This window comes from Silene latifolia, chromosome Y, assembly GCF_048544455.1.
Source record: "Silene latifolia isolate original U9 population chromosome Y, ASM4854445v1, whole genome shotgun sequence".
Taxonomy (NCBI): Eukaryota; Viridiplantae; Streptophyta; class Magnoliopsida; order Caryophyllales; family Caryophyllaceae; genus Silene; species Silene latifolia.
Window position 1 is genome coordinate 281,378,330 of NC_133538.1, and position 22,920 is coordinate 281,401,249.

General features: G+C 39.7%; 1 non-coding gene across 1 annotated transcript; it reads right to left on the bottom strand.

Annotated features, from left to right (window-relative positions):
* Positions 1 to 21,337: 21,337 nt before the first annotated feature.
* On the bottom strand, positions 21,338 to 21,444 carry LOC141634853 (small nucleolar RNA R71). The gene has a single exon (XR_012539571.1). It is a non-coding gene; the product is annotated as a small nucleolar RNA R71 (small nucleolar RNA).
* Between the last annotated feature and the right edge of the window lie 1,476 nt (positions 21,445 to 22,920).

Consider the following 22,920-nt stretch of genomic DNA (forward strand, 5'->3'; position numbering starts at 1 on the left):
AAGGGTACCAAAACAAGTTTAGAGATTTACTTGGGCTGACTAAAGCGGAGGTTGACCGTCGTGTAACCTCAAAACGAGTCCGTATGCTCGATTTTATTGATCGGTTTATAAACAGGGAAGACCCTTCTATCTCTTATGTGGCGAGGCGTAGGGCATTCGGGTTTTGCCTACTGCATGGTTATGTTCTCCAAGGGCATGTTGATAAGGAAATGAGAGGGGATCCTCGTTACTTGAGCTTAATTGAGTAAATGGAGCTGGGCGGGAGCCCAGCTTGTTTGTGCCTAGGAGAGATCATTTTGGGGCTGGAAAACAGGAAAGCCAACTGCGAGCTTCCTTATTTGGGAAGTCCTATTATTTTGCAGGTAAGAACCTTCATGTAAAATACCAACCGTTTTTCTTTTCCTTCGTCTTTTTTTTTTCTTTTTTTCTTTTTCTTTTTTTTTCGCTTCTTCTCTTTTTTGTTTTTTTTTTGTTTTTTGTTGGATACTAATTCCCGTCTTTGGTAGGTCTGGCTCATGGAGCGTATGCGGTTGATCGATCCCCCATCTAATGTACTCGGATATCATGCTAGGTCGATTGCGATGAGGATCCAGCTCTATATGGTGGACTTTACTCGGGCTTGCAACTATTGGGAGAACAAGCTGAAGAATGAAGATGGTCCCTTGATCAGATGGGTTGTGCCATGGTGGCATCTCAAGTCAGTTATTGGAGTGTCATCTTTAGATCCTACTCGATCGGTACGCATTTCTGGCTTGGAATTCTTGGTATGCATCTTCCCGGAGAGACTGATGAGGCAGCTGGGCCTTAAACAGAATATTCCTAAGCTTGATACTGTTCCTCAGACTATAGTGGCACATACTACCGAGAGTCATAGAGAGTGGGCCCTCAAGTAGGCTAAGAGAAACATGTGGTTTCTACATTCCTCTGTTAGTTCATTGTGGGTATCAGATTCTTATTTGCAATGGAGGAAGGCTACCACTCCCGAGGAGCGTGAGAAATTGAGGAAGCGTGAGCCTGTTGACCACAAGATCCGTGAGGTAGCAACGGAGAACCAGAAATATTTGACTGAGGGGGAGGAAGAAGCCGGATTCCGAGTTGTTCATCCGTCAAAGAAACCGAAGACTTCTCCTGCCGCAGAGATGGTGGTTGATCGAAATGGTAAAGCTAGACCGCGAGAGAGACCTTTGGTGATCAGGTCCGAGATAGCACAGGAGTGCCCAGCTCGTGGTCGGGATAAAAAGTATGATAAAAATGACAAAGCCAAGGGAAAGATGGAAGGGTAGCCTAAGTCGTAGTATTATTTATTATTATTATTATTATTATTTGTAATAAGTGGTGGGGTTTTTAGAAACCTAGCCTATTTATTATTTTATTTTTTTAGCACTTTTATATTATGTGGCGTATTATTATTATTTATGGAGGAAAAAAGAATAAAAGATTAATTAGTTATGAAACTATTGTGATTTCCCTTCTTTTATTATTCTTGTCGAATTTTAAATGCAAATGCAAATATCCTTCTATTTACATTTAAAATAATGGGTTGTATCCTGTGAAGGATTGCCTACGTATTGATTTTAAAAATGAAATCAAACTCTTGTGCGTAATTCGAGTAAATGCAAAAGTATAATTGTTCTAAGCAAGAGCTTGTAGTGAACTAGAAATTGAGCATGAGCCTTACTTACTCCTAAAACACAATTCGATTAATTTGATGATATGAGGATGACGAATTGTCAAAATGCAAGAGCAAAGTGACATGAGCTTTATTTCAGCGGGCCAAGGGCCATTTTTATTTCGTGTCGCATGAGCGGCACGTGGGTGTTACGCGTGGAGCGTTTTTGTCCTATTATAGGCAAAATATCATTTTAGTTGGTCGAGGTTATTTGGGTTAGCAAATTCGTTCCCATCTAGGTCTGTGATTCTAACCACACCCCCCGGGAGTATGGACTTGACCAAGAATGGACCGGCCTAGTTGGGTTTGAACTTTCCTCGTGGATCGACAGGTAGAAGAGCTCTAACTGATTTGAGGATTAAATCTCCTTCTTTGATGTTTCTAGGCTTGACCCTTTTGTTGAAGGCTCGTTTGATACGTGCCTGATATGTTTGCACATTATGTAATGCGTGGAATATTCGTTCATCCAAGAGGTTGAGTTCTTCATATCTATCTTTCTTCCAATCGGCTTCTGGAATTGACTTTCGAGTAGAATGCGTAAGGATGGGATTTCTAGCTCAACTGGTTGCACGGCTTCTATGCCGTAAGTCAAATAGAAAGGAGTGGCCCCAGTGGGCGTCCTAACGGATGTGCGATATCCCCATAGAGCGAATTGTATCTTACTTGGCCAATCTCGATAATTATTGATCATTTTCTTGAGGATTGTGACAACATTCTTGTTGGCTGCCTTCACTGCGCCATTAGTTTGTGATCTATATGGCGAGGAATGGTGGTGTTTGATTTTGTACTTGGCTAGCAATTTTTCAGTCTCAGCCTAGAAATGTGACCCATTGTCACTGATTATCTCATGTGGGCAACCATATCGATAGATGATATTGGTTTCTATGAACTTTTCCACGTTCTTGGCTGTGAGACTGGTGTAAGATGCTGCTTCTACCCATTTGGTGAAATACTCGATAGCCACCAAAATAAAACAGTGACCTCCTGTTCCGGCTGGGGTGATCTTCCCGACGATGTCGATTCCCTAAGCGTAAAATGGCCAAGGAGAAGTCATGGTGTAGAGTAGTGAAGGAGGGACGTGTTGCACGATCCCAAAGATTTGGCAGTTGTGACAACGTCTGACATATTTGATGCAATCGGATTCCATTGTGGTCCAGTAATATCCCAGGTGCGTGATTTTCTTTGCCATCATTGATCCACTCGTGTGAGGGCCACATTCTCTATCATGGACTTCTTCCATCACTTTCTGTGCCTGTGAATAATCAAGGCAACGCAAGACTACACCATGAGGTGTTCTTTTATACAGTTCTCCTTGCATGAGGATGTATTAAGAGGCGAGTAGGCGTATAGCACGTTATCCTCTCTTATCCATATCCGGCGGATAGGTGCCATTGAGCTTGAAGTTTAGAATGGCTTGAAACCAAGGTTCCCCTGGGCTTTCTTCTTCATCTGTTATTTGGTGCACGTAGGCTGGTTTTGACCATCGTTCGATGCATAAAGACATTTCTACCATATCGTCTGGCATGTTAATCAGAGATGCAAGTTTTGCAAGAGCGTCTGCAAACTGATTTTCTTCTCGAGGTAGATGTAGATAAGTTACTTGATCAAAGAATTAGGCAACTTGGTCTATCCTGGCCTGATAGGGTGCAAGACTTTCACTTCGAATTTTACAAGATCCCGTAATTTGGTTGATGATCAAGGATGAATCTCCGTGAACTCGAAGATTCTTGATGCCTAAACCTATTGCCGCTTGTAGCCCAATGAGGCAAGCTTCAAATTCTGTTGCGTTATTTGTCACCTCGAAGTTGAGTTTGATAGAGAGTGGTGTATGCTCACCTTCAGGAGAAATGAGCAATACTCCTATTCCAAATCCCCTTTGATTCGATGCTCCATCAAAATAAAGGTCCCAAGAGTCTAGATTGGTTTGGAGTATATCCTCATCTGGAAATGACCATGTGTCTACTGCTTGGGTGTCGTTGATGGGATTATCTGCGAAGAACTCGGCGACGGCGTGCTCTCTTATAACCTTCAGATGTACGTATTTGAGGTCGAACTCTAAGAGCATTAAGGTCCATCTTGGCAAGTTTCCGTTGAGAACGGATTTTTCGAAGAGGTATTTGACAGGATCCATTTTGGAGTACACCTTGACGGAGTAGCTAAGCATGTAATGGCATAGCTTCTTTGTTGCCCACACAAGAGCGAGGCATGTCTTTTCGAGTGGTGTGTATTTGCATTCATACTCAAAGAACTTCTTACTAAGGTAGTAGATAGCTCTCTCTTCTTTTCCGACGGTTTGTGCAAGCATAGCCCCCATGGCTGTTTCGGTCACTGTGAGATATAAACCAAGAGGTTGATCTCGTTGAGGAGGCATGAGCACTGGTGGTTTGGCCAGTATCTCCTTGATTTTGTCAAACGCCTTTTGACAGTCGTCAACCCATATGGTGTGATCTGTTTTCGTTAGCTTTTTGAAGATGGGTTCACAGATTATGGTAAGTTTCGATATGAATCGACTTATATATTGCACCTTGCCTAAAAATCCTCTAACTTCCTTTTCTGTCTGAGATTGTGGCATTTCGATTATAGCTTTGATTTTGGAAGGGTCGATTCTATTCCTCGTTGACTGACGACATATCCCAGAAGCTTGCCTGACGTTACACCAAATGCGCATTTCTGAGGATTGAGCCTCATGTTGTACTTTCGTAGTCTAAGGAAGAACTTGCGAAGGTTATCAATGTGCCCCTCTCTATCCTAGGACTTAACAATCATATCGTCTACGTACACCTCTACTTCTTTATGCATCATGCCATGTAGGAGTGTGGTTGCAAGGCGTTGATACGTGGTTCCAGTATTGATTAATCCGAATGGCATAACAGTGTAGCAATAGGTGCCCGATTGAGTAACAAAGGCAGTCTTATGCATGTCTTCTATCATCTTGATCTGATTATATCCTGCGTACCCATCCATGAAGGACAACAACGTGTGATCTGCTGTATTGTCCACCAATATGTCGATATGTGGTTGAGGAAAGTCGTCTTTGGGACTCGCTTTGTTCAAGTCTCTTGAATCAACACAAACACGGATTTTCCCATCCTTTTTGAGTACGGGTACTATGTTGGCTATCCAGTCTGAATACTCAGAAACTTTGATGAACCCGGCTTTGAATTGTTTATCGACTTCTTCTTTGATCTTAAGAGCCCATTCTGTCCTCATTCAACGAAGCTTCTGTTTTACAGGTTTGAAACCTGGTTTGATTGGAATTCTGTATTCTGCCATATCCCTGTCGATCCCTGGCATGTCTTTGTAGGACCAAGCAAAAATGTCTCTGAACTCGTGGAGGAGGTCTATGAAACTAGCCCTTTCGGTTGGGCTTAAGGTTTTCCCTATCCTAACTTCTTGGGGTTCTAGTTCGGTTCCTACATTGATGGGTTCAGTGTTCTCTATAACTGGTGCCCCTTCTCCCTCTTGTAATATTTCTTTAGCTATGTAGGGAGGTAGTTCGATGGAATCTGGGTTTGGGTCATCCTCATTATCATATTAAATAGAATTGCATTCAGAATAACACAAAGAGTAAGCAGAATCTGATTTATTCATATTAAATTTTGAAAAGAGTTGAAACAAAGAAGCCATCTGTTCAGTAGTCAGTGGCGGCAAAGGGACAGCTATTGGGACATTTCCCAAACTACTGTTACTACTTGATACTATGCTGTGGGATTTATCTGTATGCATCCCTTTAATTTTAAGGACTATAACGAATTATAATGATGAAACTAGTCATAAAATTAAATTGCATAAACAAAAATGTAAAGGATTAAGAAAAAACCTTCGGTCCTAGCAAATACGGCCTCAGAACAATATCAAAGTAGATATTCGCCTATCAGTTGCACCCAAGACGATATGAGAAATGCCCTTTGATTATGCTAGAATCGATTCAAAAATTAACTAAATAATTTTTAGGTTTTTTTGTGTTTTTCGTAGAGATGAGAGGCAAGAGAATGAGTGAGAAAATAGGTTAAGAAAAATTCGCTCCCCTTCCCCTTTAACCGTGTGTGAGGAGGAGATTAGGGTAGAATTTTTCTTCCTAATATTCTCGGCCCATTTACCGAAATTAGGAGAGTTAATTTCTCTTTTTTTCGGTTATTCCAAAAATGTATAAAATGTGTTAAATATAAATTGTCATCTAGTGAGGATCGAACCCATGACCTCTTGGTTTGAGTACCCTCACTATTACCACTATGACACATTCATCTTGTTGATATTAAATATAACCGAATACATTTAATTACGAATTAACAGATTAATTCGTCCAAGCTAACATTACATACATTTAATTAAATATAACTTATTATATTCAATTTACGAATTGACAGTTAATTCGTCTCAACTAATATTATTTAATCTTCATTTAATAATTGTCTTATCAACACATTGACTAATTGTTTAGTCATATAAGGCATCAATGTGATTATATTTCTATAACCACATCTCTCAAACATCCTATAGGTGTGACCTTTAGGGACCAGTTGATCACCGCCATTTGTATGATAATAACGTCAAACTTTCTAGCAAGCCAACCGTTATTAGGTAATCGTTAATCAACTGATTAAAATACGAAGTATACCCTTGTGAACCTGTAAGAGATTTACAAATGTTATCACACTAATTTGTGGAGGACACAAGCTCCAACAAACTCCCACTTGTCCTCACAAGTGTATGTGCGATAACCGATTCTCATATCCTAAAATTTCAAACAATTTGCAACTCCGTATTCACAAAGGTCGTATTTTACAAGCGATCATTATTAAGAGTGGTTTCCCCGGCTAGAGAGTAACTTAACTGATAAACGAATCAGCATTCGAGCATGGCCATGCATTTCAGTTACTACTCCTCGAGTGGCCCTGAGAAATAACTATACCTGATAAAGGTTGGATATTTTCCTCAACTCGAATCCTGCAGATGTAAGCACAGTATGAAATGGCCCAGAAAAAATCTACTTAGCCTCCGATTACAGACATCGTGAGAAAGAAACCAAAGTCACCCAAAAACTGCCTTAATCTCAAGAGACAGTCGATAGTCAAAAGAATCGACTCTAGGCACACAATGGATGTTCTATCCACGACCTGGCACTGAATGTTTTTAAACATTTAGGACTCCATTACGTTGTCACAAAAATTTTTCCTACGAGGTATCGTTATAATCTCGCATTTGTGATCGATCAGTCAACAGTTTGACTTATGGCTCATTGAACCCACCATCAATCGATTGCACAATATAATAGCTAGAGTTATCAGCTCTTGTAGGTGATTACGGATCAAAACAAAATATAATGTAATTCAGATCACTTTGTGGCGTTCAAAGTTGTCAGTACAATCCACATGAAAAACAAAATATTATTATAAAACGATGAAGTTATAAATAGTATATGAAAAAGATAATGTATCAAATCCATAATCGACTACTACAACTCATGAACACGTTTAATTCCCATGGAAATAACGTGCCCTTCATGCTTATCAAAATTCAACGGTTTAGTGAGAGGGTCCGAGATGTTATCATCCGTCGCAATCTTGTCAATCACTATCTCTTCTTACTCCACGTAATCACGGATCAGGTGAGCTTTCCGATGTACATATCTAGATTTGTTGCTAGACTTAGGCTCCTTAGCCTGGAAGATGGCACCTCTATTGTCACAATAGATGGTGATCGGGTCATTCGAACTAGGAACTATCGTAAGTCCTTGTAAGAATTGACGCATCCATATCGCTTCCTTAGCCGCCAAGTGGCATAGTACTCGGATTCAGTGGTAGAATCTGCTACAACACTCTGTTTGGAACTCTTCCAGCTGACCGCAGCACCATTAAGAGTGAAGACGAACCCGGACTGAGATTTTGAATCATCACGATCCGTTTGGAAGCTAGCATCTGCGTAACCGATTGCGTATAGCTTAGTATCGCATCCATAAGTCAATACCCTATCCTTAGTCCTCCGTAGGTACTTGAGGATATTTTTAACAGCTATCCAGTGTGTTTCACTTGGATTCTTTTGGTACCGACTCGTCATACTCAATGCATATGCCACGTCTAGACGTGTGCATATCATGGCAAACATGATTGATCCTATTGCAGATGCATAAGGAACACGACTCATGCGCTCAATCCCTTCAGGCATCGTGGGTGACTGAGACTTGCTCAACTGCATCCCAGACGTCATTGGAAGGTTCCCCTTCTTGGAGTTGGTCATGCTGAAGTTCTTAAGAATCTTTTCCAAATAAGACTCCTGACTAAGTGATAACGTCCGTCGTGATCTATCTCGGTAGATACGGATTCCCAAAATGCGTTGTGCCTCACCCAGATCTTTCATCTGGAAATGGTTCTTCAACCATTCTTTAACCGAAGATAGGAGAGGAATGTCATTAGCAATCAGGAGTATGTCATCGACATACAATATCAAGAATACAATCTTGCTCCCACTCAACTTGATATATAAGCATGGTTCTTCGACCGATCGAGTGAAACCATACTCTTTTATCACCTGGTCGAAACGATGATTCCAACTCCGAGAAGCTTGCTTAAGTCCATAAATGGAGCGCTTAAGCTTGCATACTTTCTTAGGATGTTCAGGATCTATGAAACCTTCGGGTTGCACCATGTAAAACTCTTCCTCCAAATAACCGTTTAAGAAGGCGGTTTTCACATCCATTTGCCAAATTTCATAATCATGAAAAGCGGCAATCGCTAAGATTATCCGAATGAAACGTAGCATGACTACAGGTGCAAAAATCTCATCATAATGCAATCCGTGCACTTGAGTGAAACCTTTTTCCACTAATCGTGCCTTATAGGTATCTGGTTGCGCGTCTACAGAACGCTTTTTTTTGTAAAGCCATTTGCACTGTAGAGGTTTTACCTTATTAGGTAAATCAACTAGATCCCATACGTCATTCTCATACAGGGAGTCCATCTCGGATTGCATGGCTTCGAGCCATAGCTTTGAGTCGGAATAGGCCATAGCACCTTTATAGGTAGCGGGTTCATTACTCTCTGGGAGTAAAACGTCATTCTCCTCGACCATACCAATGTATATGTCCGGAGGATGAGAGACTCTACCCGACCTCCTAGGTTCCTCAGGAATATTAACCGTATCATCGGTTGGAGGAACAACTTCCTCCATCCGTTCCTCGGTTGTTGGTTCTGGAATCTCCGACAGCTCGAAGGTTCTATTACTCGTCTTGTTCTCGAGAAATTCTTTCTCTAAGAACGTCGCACTAGCCGCAACAAAAACTCGATGTTCGGTAGGTGAATAGAAGTAATGACCAAATGTTCCTTTTGGATAACCTATAAAGTATGTCTTGACCGATCGCGGGCCGAGCTTATCCTCGTGTCTCTACTTGACATAAGCCTCGCAGCCCCAAACCCGAATAAAGGACAAGTTAGGGACCGTTCCCTTCCACATTTCATATGGAGTCTTGTCGACAGCTTTAGTCGGACTTCGGTTAAGTATAAGAGCAGCTGACAAAAGAGCAAAACCCCAGGCCATAATGAATCAGGCACTACCGTATGACTCACCATGGATCTAACCATATCAAGTAAGATTCGATTTCTCCGTTCGGACACACCATTTAATTGAGGTGTTCCAGGTGGAGTTAACTGTAGAACGATTCCACAGTCTTTAAGGTGTTGATCAAACTCATTTGAAAGATATTCGCCACCCCGATCTGAACGGAGTGCTTTAACCTTTCTACCCAGTTGGTTCTCAACCCTGTTCTGAATTCCTTGAATTTCTCAAAAGACTCACTTTTATGCTTCATTAAGTAGACATATCCATATCTACTCAAATCGTCCGTGAAAGTGATAAAATATCTATAGCCATCTCTAGCGGTAATTGACATAGGTCCACAAACATCAGTATGGATGAGTCCTAATAGGTCACTAGCGTGCATTCCAACACCTTTGAAGGAAATTCGAGTCATTTTGCCAACGAGACATGATTCACACGTGCCATATGTAGAAAAATCGAATGCGGGAATAGTCCAATTATCGACGAGTTTCTTTACGCGTTTCTCATTTATGTGTCCCATTCGACAATGCCATAGATAGGTTTGATCTTTGTCACCAACCTTTAATTTCTTATTATTCATGTGTAATACTTCCGTGGTTTGATCTAAAATGTAAATTCCATTCATGGAAACTGCTTTGCCATAAATCATTTCATTGAAAGAGAAAATACAGCTATTATCCTTTATTGAAAATGTAAAACCGTCTTTAGCAAGTACGGAAATAGAAATAATGTTCTTAGACAAACTGGGTACATAGTAACAGTTATTTAAAAATAACTCAAAACCACTAGGGAGCTGGATTACATATGTTCCCTTCGAGACAGCAGCAACTCGTGCTCCATTCCCGACTCGCAGGTCCACATCACCTCTTTCGAGAGGTATGATGTTCTTTAGGCCCTACAAATGATTACACAGATGAGAACCACAACCAGTATCAAGTACCCAAGTTCCGAAACTTGCATGTTTAATCTCAATCATATGAATATAAGATGGCATACCAACAGGGAACGACGTGGCCTGCTTTGATGTCCTCACGGTAGACGGGACAGTTCCTCCTCCAATGTCCAGTCTTGTGACAATGGTGGCACTCAATGTCACCGCCCTTGCTCTTTGCCTTGCCATATGAGCCACTAGTCTCACCGGGCCCACTCTTACCGTTTCCTGGCTTTTTAAACTTTGGCTTACCTATAGCTAGGTCGCCATGAGCCTTGCCCTTACCTTTACCCTTGTTGGAAATCGTGAGAACATCCTGCTTCATGCTCCCACTCAATTTCATATCCTTCTCGGTCTGTACGAGAAGGGAGTGTAGCTCATGAGGACTCTTTTTCAAGTCATTCATGTAGTAGTTCACTCTGAAAAGGGCAAAACAATCATGAAGAGAATGAAGCATTCGGTCAATGACAATGCTCTCACTGATTTTGCAATCAAGAGCCTCCAGCTTCTCGACATTCTCAATCATGTGAAGAATGTGTGGGCTAACCGGGTGGCCCTTCTGGAGTTTCGCATCAAAGAAGCGACAGGTATGCTCATATGTAACGATTCTCGGTGCTTTTGAGAACTCGTTAGTGAGCATGGTGAAAATATTGTTTGCACCTTGGGCAATGAGCTCTGCAAATTGGTTTCCATTGCAAAGATGAGTACGTTCTTTATCGCACCCGCTTTCATAACGAAGTCACTATAAGCGAGTGACTCGTTGACTCCTGCATTGGGGCCTGGGTTTACCGGTATTGGCTCAATTAAGTACCTGAGTTTACCGTCAGCAATGGCAGCATTCCGTAGTGCCGCCTCCCAGTCCGCAAAGTTGGACCCGTCGTTTTTCAGACGTGTGAACTGATTCATTTGGTCCATGAAAATTTTCAGCCAGGACTCGCGTCCAAGTGTGGCACTAGGCATTTGGATTGCGTTATTTCCAGACATTTTTTTGTAACAGTAAAATAAACGTGTTCTACACTGCGAAAAGAAGAATAAATAATAAGCATGTGCATCATTTATATTTTTAAGTCTAATGAACTACTGTCATAACGCGAAGACTCAAAACATTAATACAATTGCCCTCCCTCAATAATTATATAAATGATCCCAAGACTCAATTCTATGTAAATTGATAAGCTAACCTTTTAGCTAATTCTACCGTTAGAATTCTTGGTCGATAAATTTCTTTAAATTCTATCTTTAGTCCATCATAATCAAGAGAAACTCTTCGGACTATGATGTTGAGGTAAACTAAGTCAACACAACTACTTACCCAACGTAGAAGGGGTCATATTATGCCTACCGACGAAGAAGGGATTCATAGTTGTTTGCCCTTATAAAGACTAGTCTCAATTTCCGTTTTAGAGGAAGATCCCATCAACTTTATTTTAATTCATTTTAAGTGAACTAATATCTAGCATGCGTGAATGAATAAACTAAGATGATGACTTAATAAACATGTGACATCTGTATGTCTATGAAAACTAACATACAACCTATATGTGTCAATTTTCATGCATTTTAGTAGTAGGTGGTTTGGTTTTAGGCGGAAAATGATGCATAAACTATCATGTGAATGAAAAGCAATATGAATGAAAACGTAAAACAATAAAAGTCCTAGTGTGGACTATCCTATCAAAATGAACATTAAATACAAGTTTGGAATCCATCCTTGGACCCGAGAAGCTTGTCTTGATGTTCCATCTTGATCCATGTAGCGGGAGTGAGCTCCAATCTCCATCTTTAGTCTTCTTCGAAAATTACAATAAATAAATTTACATAATAAACCTATTTATTACATTCTAATTTCAAAACCCAAAACTAAAGGAAAAATAAAGGAGATTCGAGATCTCATAATTACATAAAAAATCATGTTTCCTTCATTACGAAAACATAATTTGACTAAGGCCACACTAAGTATTACAAATTACAACCGATTGCAAAAAAAATACGTAAATAAATTCAATCAACGATTCATTCAACAAAAATAAAATGCACCAACTAAAATTAAATTAAACATACATGACACAATTCCTTAATTATGTTGATTAATTTTATCCAAACCACCTATTTAAATTAACAAATTAAGTGACAATTCCTCAATTAATCACATTAATTTCAAACTTAATTCATATTAAACTTGTAGTATGAATTTAATCCATTAATATTTTAAACTGCTTTAAAATAATTAGGTATCTTTAAAATTTGTGAACCACTTCACAAAAATTATCATACATTATAAACTTAATGTATAAACAAAATTGGCCAAAACAAAAAAAAAAACAAAATCCTTTTTTTCTTTTTGGTCTCGGCTGAACAGTAAAAAAAAACAAAAAAAAAAAATTTTTTATAATTTCAGCACGGCTAAACTAAAAACAGAAAACAGCTTTCCTTATTTTGTACACGGTTTTATCTGTAAAAACCGAAACAAGACAAAAATTTTTTTTTTTAAATCTGTCCTCAGTGAACAGTAACCACGTGAACAGTAACATAAAAAAAAATTCTATTCTCGGATGCTTTTCAAATCGGCATAAACAAAAACAGCCGCAAAAAACGTTAATCGGTTTTTCAGGAGAAACCGAAAGAAAGAAAAAAAACAGAATTTTTTTGTTTTTTTTTTTTATAATACTGTTCATCCGTGAACAGTAACAGAAACGAAAAAAAAATCCACGGCTCAAAAAAAAATTCCAGCCGATTATATTTTTTTCGCAAACCCTAATTATTGTTTACAAACAATTTTATGAAAATCATCAAAACTAAAATTCGTGGCCTTAGCTCTGATACCACTTGTGGGATTTATCTGTATGCATCCCTTTCATTTTAAGGACTATAACGAATTATAATGATGAAAGTAGTCATAAAATTAAATTGCATAAACAAAAATGTAAAGGATTAAGAAATAACCTTCGGTCCTAGCAAATACGGCCTAAGAACAATATCAAAGTAGATATTCGCGTATCAGTTGCACCCAAGACGATATTGGAAATGCCCTTTGATTATGCTAGAATCGATCCAAAAATTAACTAAATAATTTTTAGGTTTTTTTGTGTTTTTCGTAGAGATGAGAGGCAAGAGAATGAGTGAGAAAAATTAGGTTAAGAAAAATTCACTCCCCTTCCCCTTTAACCGTGTGTGAGGAGGAGATTAGGGTAGAATTTTTCTTCCTAATATTCTCGGCCCATTTACCGAAATTAGGAGAGTTATTTTCTCTTTTTTTTCGGTTATTCCAAAAATGTATAAAATGTGTTAAATATAAATTGTCATCAAGTGAGGATCGAACCCATGACCTCTTGGTTTGAGTATCCTCACTATTACCACTATGACACATTCATCTTGTTGATATTAAATATAACCGATTACATTTAATTACGAATTAACAGATTAATTCGTCCAAGCTAACATTACATACATTTAATTAAATATAACTTATTATATTCAATTTACGAATTGATAGTTAATTCATCTCAACTAATATTATTTAATCTTTATTAAATAATTGTCTCATCAACACATTGACTAACTATTTAGTCATATAAGGCATCAATGTGATTATATTTCTATAACCACATCTCTCAAACACATCCTATAGGTGTGACCTTTAGGGATCAGTTGATCACCGCCATCTGTATGATAATAACGTCAAACTTTCTAGCAAGCCAACCGTTATTAGGTAATCGTTAATCAACTGATTAAAATACGAAGTATACCCTTGTGAATCTGTAAAAGATTTACAAATGTTATCACACTAATTTGTGGAGGACACAAGCTCCAACATTTGCTAGGAGAAATAAGGGGATTGGGAGTGACGACAGGAGGAGACTCTCTAGGAACTTCTTTAGACTCCGACTCCGACTCTGACTCGAATTCGTGGTCTTCTGGTTCTCCTTTGAACATCTCTCCTTCTCCAGTGGTGAGCTTGAAGAGTCTTCCTTGGTTGTTTGTCCATTTGATCTATTTTCTCCATCCTTTTTGCTGATTCAAACTGGTTTCAGTGATTAACGTGATAGGGTTGAAATCGTCGTCTTGAAGTATCATGGTAATGATCTCGTCCTGCGCAGCTCTAACAAATCGATCTTCTCCAAAGAGAAGGCTAACGGCTTGTTCGTCTAAGTAAGGTTCTTGACGAGTCTTGACAGTAGGAACCGTTTCTGAAGGAATGCTCTAGCAATCGTGAAAGATCTCGATTCCATCTAGTTGCCTTCCTTTGTAGTGCCAAGGTTCGGGGAACCCATGAAAGTATTCTTGACTCCCTTCTCTAACGAAGTATCCATTTAGGGTATGGAGGTAGGGTCGCACTTGGATTCCCACGTTCTTACGGTTTTGGAACTGTGTGAGCATCTCTAGAGCTTCTTCTTTGGTGGGTTTGTATCCCAATCCTAACAGTATCCTTTGACAGTTTCCTTCTTTGTAAGGTGCAAAGGTATTTCTTCAGACAGGATTCAATGGCATTCCCCAGAAGTATCCCTGAGACTTGAGTATGTGGTTGACCACTAGATTGGAATATAGATTGAAGTACAAAGGTGCCAGTTCACTTTCTACAAGGTTTATGCTATGGAAGCCCCCAAGCTCGTATACTGGATTTGTAACCACTTGGTTGCTTGACATCTTTTCTATCACTGCCTTAATAGGTGATGAAGTGATCATCACTACTTTGCTATCTAGTGGAATCTTGATTTTCTGGTGGAGGGTGGATGTTATCGCTTTGGAAGCGTGAATCCAAGGCCTTCCCAGAAGTATGTTGAATGATGCTTCGATATCCACTATTTGAAAGTTAACCTTTCGCTCAATTGGCCCCATGGCTATGGTGAGATTGACTAGTCCTACTACCTTACGCCGTGTACCGTCGTATGCGCGAACACCTTGGTTGGTAGGGGTCCAATCCGATTATTTCATGCCCAACTTATATGCCGTTTTTAATGGTATGACGTTGACCGCAGAGCCATCATCTACCAAAGTCATTGGCACATTCTTCTTTAAGCAAATGACAGTAATGTATAGAGCCAGGTTGTGACTAGCGCTGAAAGGTGGTAAATCCTTATCTGAGAAAGTAACTAGGTTACTTAGCTTAGTTGAATCTTGGAAAACCAAGTTGACTACATCATCAAGTGTAGCGTTGTGTGCCACATTTAATTTAGCCAAGGCTTGCAGCAAAGCTTGGCGATGAGGGAATGAACTCGCAACTAGTTGCCAGACTAAAAGATCAGCCTTTGTCTTTTGTAATTGCTTTAGCAAGTGGTCAGTAGACGTATCTTCGCCATCATTTGGTGTAACGATGTTGGTGTTAGTAACTGGACCATTAGCTATGGGACCATTCTGAGAGACATTTTGATACGGACGTCCTGAACGAGTAAGGTGGTCTATATCTTGGTTTTCACCATTCTTGACTATGTCCTCACTAATCTTGACTAGGTAGTGCTCAGTGAGGTATTCATCCTCATCGTCATCGGCCCATATGCCGTTGATAGTAGCAAGCTCCCTCAACCTGATGATTTCAGCTTCTAAGTGGATTATTTAATCGATTAGGTTATCAACCACAGTTATCACTTCTTGCATCGTAGAACTTCAGGAAAGATTTAGTGGCGTACTTTCCTTAGGTGTAGTGCTTGGATTGCAGAGGGATGCCACTACATTTTCTAGTTCTGAGACTTGTCTATTCACACTTCTTGCCCATGCAATGAAGTCGGTGATGGTAGGAGAAATGGTGGAGTAACTCCCTTCACCTTCTAATGCATGGATCTCATCTTCGGCTGGAGAAATGAGGTGTGAACAATCTAAGGTATATTCTTCATTTATAATCATCAGAACTCCAAGAGGATTCTGAGTATTGTTAGGCTTACCACCAGGAGGTATGGGTAGGCGACCGTCTTCGATCATATATTGAAGGACATGCTTTAGCTTGTAACACTTTTCTGTATCGTGTCCCTTACCTCTATGATATTCGCAGAATGAATTTTTGTCCCAGAACTTGGATTTATTTTCTGGATCAGGTGTAGGCCCTATGGGTTGGAGCTTACCTTGTTTCATTAACCTCTTTAAAGCGTTGGAGTACATGTCACCAATGTTTGTGAACTTCCTTTGGGGGTTATTCTTCTTTTATGATTCAAGAAGGTTAACCTCATCAGTCTTGCTAGTAGAGCCGTAAGAACGACTTGTTGAGCCTTGATATCGACGACCCACCGTTTTGGACAAGAGTCCTTTACGGATGTCATCTTCAATTCTTGTTCCTAGCACAGTTAAGTCTTTGAAGGTCCTAATGTTTTAGTATCTCAAGTGATTTGCATAAATGGGCCTTAAATTATCCACGAACTTTTCCACAAGGATAGCTTCATCCGGACGCTCGACGAGTTGTGTACTAGTCTTCCTCCACCTACTTAGGAAGTCGGTGAAGCCTTTTTTCTCATTTTGGGTAAGAACCTCTAAAGTGCGCATACTTCCTTAGATTTCAGCATTAGCCGCATATTGTTTAGCGAACTCGATTGCGGCGTCGTCCCAGGTGGCAATCTTCTTGTGTTCTAGGGAATAGAACCATTGTTTATGAACGGTGTCGAGAGATGAAGGAAATATCCTTAAGAACATCTCGGGTTTGATGCCTTTGATAGACATGTAGTCTTTGAAAGCATGAAGTGGGTCAAAGGGTTTTCATGTCCCTTGAACTTTGGGATATCAGTCATGTTAAAGTTGGTTGGCAATTTGGCGCTCACGGCCTCATACTTGCTATTGTTTTCCCTATAGATTCGTCTCCTTTGAGGTACATTAATTGCTCCTCCAAGTATTGGAGTCGCTTCTCACCTTCAGTAAGACCTACTGGAGGGTTGACTTCTGCTTGTCCAACATAGGGTGGAAGATTGTCGTTCACAACTTCATTAGGAATTTCATCTTCTGCAGAAGGTAGCCTAGTTTCTACCGCAATAATCCGGTTTTCAATAGCATTAAGGCGTTCATAAGCTTGTTCTTGACTTGTTTGGAGATGAGCGAGCGCAGCTAGGATTTGATCATTACCATTTTGGGGTTGTCCATTGACACTTGCGTGACTAGTTCCAGACATCTTGGAAACTATATAAGAGATCGACGACGAATCAAAACACGATCGACCATTCTAGCACACTTACTGTGAATTGGGAGTGTGCCACTTGTGTAAGTGAGGTTTGAAAATGACAAAGTTTTGAAATGTTTGTCCTAATCAACTGTAGTGTAGTTGTAGGAGTGTTGACTCGAAGTGAGGTTTTGAAATGGGCTTTTGAGGCCCGACTTTTGACTCGATATTTGGACAGAATTTTGACTTGTTTTGCGCTAATTTGGGCCATTTCTCGAAAATATTAACATTTTGAAAGAGGTTTTTTATTTTACAAAATGCGTCATGGTTTTGTTTAGAAAATGGTGATCACATATGATACAAGCATTCAAAGAGGCATTATAAAGGTATGTTGAGTGCATTTAAAGGGTTTTGGTTTAAAGGGTGGGTTACCATACCGAGCAATCAAACCCGGGTCTGTGGAGAGGTCCGCGCCAAGCAAGAGTATGGCCGGTTCCTAGTCCATTCCCTCGAGTAGTGAAGGCCCTTGATACAAACAGGAGTAAGCATCGTGGTATGGTTGACGTCAATCGCTATCCATCCTTAGGTCCAGATAAGAATTTGGACCGTCCAGACGGGACGATTGGTCGAATGGGTTGGGTTGGGCCTAGGAAGGCCGAATAAAACGATCTAATAAAATCGAGTAATGAAAACCGACAACAGTCTCATATAAACTATTCTCTAACCTTGTTCAAGTTTCACCCTTGGCAACACGTAAGTGTATTACTCCCCAGCGGAGTGGCAAAATTGTGGACACGGGGGGCCCACGGGGCACTTGGGAAAACAAGCGTTTGCATTTGTGGAGTCACCACCAATTTTTATGGGAAATTGGAACCGTTCAAATACTTCGCGTCATGCCAAGACACAAAGTAGTGACATGAACGCTAAAAACTCGTTACCCTTAGCATTCTATGTCTAGAATGACTCTCGTGGATGTCAATGAACACGGATGTTCACAGAGATCTGGAGTAAGGGGTGAGGGTACGTATTAGGAAGCTCTTTTGATCGAACACCTAATCCCGCCCGCCTCGATAGTGGCCTCTAATAATGATTAGAAAAAATCATCTATACTTGATATGTTGTCGATTATATGCATGCAATGCAACATCCATCATTTTAATCCTAGCATGTGAGAATTAAACTAAGTCGGTGAACACGTAATTAAGCAAGCAATTGGGTCGAAGTAGAGATTAAGGTCGATTACATGTGAGAAAAAGCAAGCAATACGATAATAAAGAGTATAATAAATGAAATGCGATAATTAAAATTACAATAATTATAATGGTTTAATTGATTTACATCGAAAATATATTTAAAACGGATAATTTGAGAAAAGAAAAGGAAAATAATTAAGGTTAGAAAATGGGCAGATTAGTAGTGATATAACGATTAATAGTTGATTAATACGTAAAACTAATAAACTAGGTCAAAGCAGAAACGGAAGTTCATGGACAGAAATCACCCAGGAACAGGTGCAGCAGAGCTGCGTCCCTTGGAAGAGGCGCACTGGTCACTGCGTCTGTTCCTGAAGTGAATTCTGGCTATGAAGCCGGAACTACATATCGTTAATGTTCATTGGTGAATTTAATGATCGATTTGATGTGACCCTTATTTGAGCATATTTAGTCCCCGAATTAGCCTTGTTCCCATGCTTTTTAGTGCATATTTAGGTCATTTATTGTCTTTAGTCCTTTGTTTTGCATATTCTTTGAGGTTTTTTCCCCTTGGTAGGAAAGGATTGCAAACCTTGCATTTTCGTGGCAAAATAGAGCTAAATTGATTGAATTCAATGACCAAGCATCAAAGAGAAGACAAGACTAGAAGGCCTTTGTACATATTATAGTAGTTGGGCAATGATGAGAAAAGATCATTGCATCTCCGACAAAATCTCCGAGGATTGTAGGAAGAAGAAGGAAGAAGCTGACTCAGAATCCGAGCGGATTACCCTCGGGACGCCCGTCCAAGATCAGGAATCCGAGCGTCTTTGCCAGAGGGACGCTCGTCCAAAAACGCCACAATCCGCCCGTCCAGACCATGAATCCGCTCGTCCAACAAGGCCACAATCCGCTCGTCCCGTGCCTTGGACGCTCGGATTGTGTTACAGCAACTTTCCATTTTCTTCTTGTTCTATGAAGGATGCGCATATCTCGGAAAGACCGGCAAAAAGGAGACTCGCATATTTTTCTGAAAGGAGCGATTCCTCAAGGACTTAATCGTCATTTAAGCCCTTAGTAAACCCTAATTTGTGTACCTAATCCCCACTATAAATACCCCATTAGTCTAATTAGATAACAATGTTCTTCTTATCAATCTTTAGTGTAGTTTATATCATTCTAATCTCTTCTTAATCTTGTAATCAACTTTTAATCAAGTCTTAATAAAAATCTCATTTCCTTAATCTCTCTTTTGTTCATCTATCATTTTGGGTAATTGAAGATTATTTGGGTTATTATTGGGAGATTGACAACCTTCCAATCAATCATCAAGTACTTCTATTATTCTTTGCTTTATTATTGGAATCATTAGTAGGTATAATTCTCTTAATCCCTTTTTAATTATTGTTAATCATCTTCATTTATTCATCATGTTTTACTTTGTTGGTATGATTGACAACCTTGCTAGCATGTTCAACATGATAATGAGTGAGTAGTTTCCTTAACTAGGGTTAATGGGTAATTAGGGGAAACCAACATGGGGGATGATTCATGCTTAATTTAATATGTTTTCATAGTTTATTTGCTTGCTTGTTGTGATCTCAACTTATGCACATGTTATTTTTAATGAAATGCGAGCCTATGAATCCTTGCATTTTTTACCCATCACTTATCTTTTCAATGAGACTTGTAAGACATAAACCAACTCGAGTCTCATTAGACCATGCATATAGTTGAGTAGGGAAGAGTAAGTCGACTTGTAGGTGTTGTACAATCTAATCGATTCGGCTCCGGGACCCAAACTTTCCTAGGATTGTAAGATATAAACCAACTCGATCCATCACAACAATAATTGCTTGCTTATAATTTGAGAATATGTTTGTATGATCAATTCCCATGAATCCCCTATGACCCCATGACACCCTAATGCCTTTTTATCAATTGTTTACACCCCTTTTTAATCATCTTGCTTGTTTACTTTCATTGCTATTTAGTTTAGTGATCTTCTATTCCAACCCCAAATTGTGACACCCCTAGACACCGCTACTTACAATTGAAAATCTCACTTCAATACCCGTCCCTTGGGATCCGACCTTTACTTGCCTCTTTACTAATAGTAGAGTTATTTGTGAAGTTATAAATATTATTTTGGTCTAGGTGCTCCTAACGACAAGTACCGAAAACTAAACCTCCAAGTGAGTCCGACCAAAAATGGCGCCGTTGTCGGGGACGGTGTTAACTTGATTTAGATTTTCTTAAATTGTTATTAGTTGTGTCTTCTTTTGCCTTGGGGAAGTAAAACTCCTCAAGGTTTGTTCTAATTATTTTCGAGTTGTTTGATATTTTGCATGTCTAGAAGATCACAAGGTAACTTGTTACCCTTTGATCACGAAATTGAAAGGACTTTGACAAACAATAGAAGACTTGCTAGAGGAACTTTGAGAGGTATTGGTGAGGTTGTAGATATTCAACCAAACACTATTGAGTTCGTCAACCCTTTTGCAAGATAAGGTGAGGAGAACCCAACACAAAATCCAACACCCACAATGCCTAAATTTTCATTACATTCCGTACCAACCGAGGAGAACCTACCCAATGGTACTCCCACACCACAACACTTAACCGTAAATTTCATTGCCAAATCCGCATTTATCCAATTAGTCGAAAGAAGCCAATTTGGGGGGATGCCTAGTGAAGACCCTCACTCTCACATGGAGACTTTTTGTGACTATTGTGATGCGATTTCTCAAACCGGTGTAACTCAAGACCAAATTCGATGGGTCTTATTTCCTTTTTCTCTAATTGGCACCGCAAAACAATGGTTTAAAGGCCTTGATAAGGTTACTCTCGGAATTGACTCTTGGAAGAAATTGGCTCTAGCTTTCTACAAAAAGTTCTACCCACTGGAAAAGACTAACATGCTAAGAGCTAAAATTACGGGCTTTAAGCAAAGAGATAAAGAATCTTTGTATGAAGCTTGGGAGCGGTTCAAAGGAATTCGTCGCTCGTGTCCTCATCATGGACTTAGCGAGTGGTTCTTGGTACAACAATTTTGGAATGGTCTTTATGAAGACTCAAGAAACATTCTCAACATGGGATCAAATGGTATGTTCACCGAAGTTGATAATAATCAAACTTGGAACAAGATTGAGGAAATGGCGGTCCATAACTCACAATATAGTAGACCTCGCAAGGCTACTATAGGAGGAAAGCATGAAGTGGACTCTATTACTCAATTGGGTGCTCAACTTAGTGCTCACATTGATACCATCAACTTGAAGTTCTATGGCTAGACTTGATGAAGCCTCAAAATCACCAAAGCATCATGTTAATGCCATGACGGCATCTTCGTCAATGCCAAGCGGGATATGTGAGAATTGTGGAACTTTGGGACATGACCAAAGTGAATGTAGGGGAACAAATGAACAAGTGAATGCTTTTCAAGCATACAAGAGTGGTAACCCTTATTCCAATTATTACAATGAAAACACCAAATTCCACCCAAATCTCTCATACAAAAGCCAAAATGTTCGAAACCCTCAACCAACATACACCCCACCTCCCATGAGAAACCAAAATCAAAGACCCTTTTACAACCAAAACCAAGGTTACCAAAATCAAACTCTCTACAATCAACAAAATGACCAAGGTTTTGATGTCCAAAAAGCGGTCCTCCAAATGCAAAAGAATCAACAAGAGTTTTTTACTCAAATGCAAAAGGATAGTCAAGCAAAGAAAATCACCATCAACAACATACTATCCCACACCAAAATGTTGGAAACCCAATTGACTCAACTAGCATCTTCAAGCTCACAAAGACAAAAGGGGCAATTACCACCTCAAAGTAATCCCCCGAGACATGAAACGGTTAGTGCCATTCACTTGAGGAGTGGTACGAGGTATGAAGCACCGAAGAAGGAAGTTGAGGATGAAGTTGTGGAAGCTAGTGACAAAGAAGAAGTTATGCAAAACTCCAAGGATGGAGAACCAACAAAAGAAGAAGTTTCAAAAAGAAATGAAGACAAGGCCAAGGAGTAGGAACCCATTGTGATTAGACTTCCTTTTCCAAGTCGTCAAGCTAAGCCCAAATTTGATGACCAACTTGGAAAATTTATGGAAATTGTGAAGAATTTGGAAGTCTCGATTCCTTTTACGGAATTAATCAATCACGTGCCAGCCTATGCAAAGTACATGAAGGACATCCTTACGAAAAAGAAGTCGATCCGGAAGCTTGAAACTATCGCCTTAACTAAGGTGAGTAGTGCAATCCTTCAAGGAAGTTCACCTCCGAAACTTAAAGATCCGGGAAGCTTCTCAATACCGTGTACCATTGGCGACACCACAATTAACAAGGCCTTATGTGATCTATGGGCTAGTGTGAGTGTTATGCCATATTCGGTGAGTAAAAGGTTAGGGATGGGAGAGCTTAAATGTACCAACATCACACTCCAAATGGCCGATAGATAGACGAAGACACCATTAGGGATATGGGAAGATGTTC